At 26.6% G+C, this 2500-nt stretch overlaps 3 non-coding genes across 3 annotated transcripts in view; all 3 read left to right on the top strand.

The window, feature by feature from the left end:
• The window catches only part of LOC128871275 (small subunit ribosomal RNA), a 1991-nt gene extending 1962 nt beyond the window's left edge, over positions 1-29 (top strand). Inside the window, exon 1 of the ribosomal RNA XR_008455850.1 lies at positions 1-29. This exon is cut by the window's left edge and continues 1962 nt beyond it. This is a non-coding gene — a ribosomal RNA (small subunit ribosomal RNA).
• A 566-nt stretch (positions 30-595) lies between these two features.
• Positions 596-776, top strand: LOC128871272 (5.8S ribosomal RNA). Its single transcript, XR_008455848.1, has one exon. It is a non-coding gene; the product is annotated as a 5.8S ribosomal RNA (ribosomal RNA).
• Positions 777-1214: 438 nt separating this feature from the next.
• LOC128871271 (large subunit ribosomal RNA) overlaps positions 1215-2500 on the top strand; it is a 3993-nt gene continuing 2707 nt past the window's right edge. Inside the window, exon 1 of the ribosomal RNA XR_008455847.1 lies at positions 1215-2500. This exon is cut by the window's right edge and continues 2707 nt beyond it. This is a non-coding gene — a ribosomal RNA (large subunit ribosomal RNA).

Below are 2500 nucleotides of genomic sequence, written 5' to 3' on the forward strand. Positions count from 1 at the left end.
CCGTAGGTGAACCTGCGGAAGGATCATTATTGTGTTCCATATCCGTAAGAAAAACAAACAATGCCAAAACAAATAAAAACAAAAACAAACAAAAGAAAAAAAGAAAAAAAAGAAAAATTTATAATTATTTTGAATCCATATTCTTTTTATTCTTTTTCATTCAATTTGTTATCCATCAATTATATCATATTAAATATAATATGATGGTACATTTTGTAATGTTTTTTCTTATTTTTTCTTTTAAAAACCTTTAAACATGAAAATAGAAAGTTGTACTTATTATTCATTTGATTGAATGATAAGTTAATTTGTTCACAATAACAAAAGTGGTATATATTTATTATTATATTTATATATAAATAAAATGATTAAAAAAATACAAAATAATCAAACATAATAAATACCACCACTGTATTATTGTTGAACTAAGACATTCGCAACTTAATAAAAATGTTTAGAGTTAAATATATTTGATATATATTATTGAAAGAAAATCAATTTATATTTTATTATTATTATTATTTAATTTTACTCTTTCAATTAATATATGCAAAAAAAAATTGACATTTGTTATAAATAAAAATAAATAAAAAAATACTCTAAGCGGTGGATCACTTGGCTCATGGGTCGATGAAGAACGCAGCAAACTGTGCGTCATCGTGTGAACTGCAGGACACATGAACATCGACATTTTGAACGCATATCGCAGTCCATGCTGTTATGTACATTAAATTAAATTTTAAAGTACTGCTTGGACTACATATGGTTGAGGGTTGTAAGACTATGCTAAATAAGTTGCTTATTCTTTTATAAAAATAATTGAATTTAAGCAAATGTGTATATTATTGGATTTTAAATAATTCATAATATTAATAGCAAAAAAATAAAGATATATAATGAATTTTTTATTTATTAATATATTCTTAAAAAAAAAAAATCCTCTCAAATAAAATGAAATAAAAAAAATTTTGAATCTAAGTATTCTCTTTAAAAAATTTTCATATTATTTATATATATATAAAATATTAATTTATATATGTAATTAAAGGAGGAATGTCTAGCATAAAAATTAATTTTTTTTATTCTAGAATTGCCTCATTTTACATAATTATTATTTATAATATATATTTATATAAAAGGAAAAAAGAAAAATAGAGATGAAAAGATGATATAATTATTTATTAAATTGTGAGAAGATAAAAAATATTTTAAAACAACCTCAACTCATATGGGATTACCCCCTGAATTTAAGCATATTAATGAGGGGAGGAAAAGAAACTAACAAGGATTTTCTTAGTAGCGGCGAGCGAAAAGAAAATAGTTCAGCACTAAGTCACTTTGTCTATATGTCAAATGTGAGATGCAGTGTATGGAATATCTTAATATCTAGTATGAGAAATTAACGATTTAAGTCCTTCTTAAATGAGGCCATTTACCCATAGAGGGTGCCAGGCCCGTATAACGTTAATGATTACTAGAAAGATATTTCCAAAGAGTCGTGTTGCTTGATAGTGCAGCACTAAGTGGGTGGTAAACTCCATCTAAAACTAAATATAACCATGAGACCGATAGTAAACAAGTACCGTGAGGGAAAGTTGAAAAGAACTCTGAATAGAGAGTTAAATAGTACGTGAAACTGCTTAGAGGTTAAGCCCGATGAACCTGAATATCCATTATGAAAAATTCATCATTAAATAATTAAAAATAATGTGCATTTTTTTCATATAAGGACATTGTAATCTATTAACATAATAAAAGTATTTATCAAAAGATCATTGGTGATATTAAGTTTATTTAAATTAATTTGCTTTTTAAGCATATTAACATAGAATAAATACTAATGATTTGATAAAGTGTTGATAGATTTTATTATATATAATGCTAAAATTCATTTTTTGAATTTTACAAAAAATTTAATATCTATGATATTAATATTTATTTGTATGCATTTATATGATTAACAATGCGAAAGATTCAGGATACCTTCGGGACCCGTCTTGAAACACGGACCAAGGAGTCTAACATATGTGCAAGTCATTGAGTTATATTAAACTTAATGGCATAATTAACTTAACTTAAAAATATAATGGGATTAATTTTTAGTCTATTTTCTTAAATAGTCAATTAATTCAATCCCGGGGCGTTCCATATAGTTATGTATAATGATAATTTATTATTATTTATACCTCTAACTGGAGCGTACCTTGAGCATATATGCTGTGACCCGAAAGATGGTGAACTATACTTGATCAGGTTGAAGTCAGGGGAAACCCTGATGGAAGACCGAAACAGTTCTGACGTGCAAATCGATTGTCAGAATTGAGTATAGGGGCGAAAGACCAATCGAACCATCTAGTAGCTGGTTCCCTCCGAAGTTTCCCTCAGGATAGCTGGTGCATTTAAAAATTATATAAAATAATCTTATCTGGTAAAGCGAATGATTAGAGGCCTTAGGGTCGAAACGATTTTAACCTATTCTCAAACTTTAAATGGGTAAGAA

Source organism: Anastrepha ludens, unplaced genomic scaffold, assembly GCF_028408465.1.
Source record: "Anastrepha ludens isolate Willacy unplaced genomic scaffold, idAnaLude1.1 ptg000065l, whole genome shotgun sequence".
Lineage (NCBI taxonomy): Eukaryota > Metazoa > Arthropoda > Insecta > Diptera > Tephritidae > Anastrepha > Anastrepha ludens.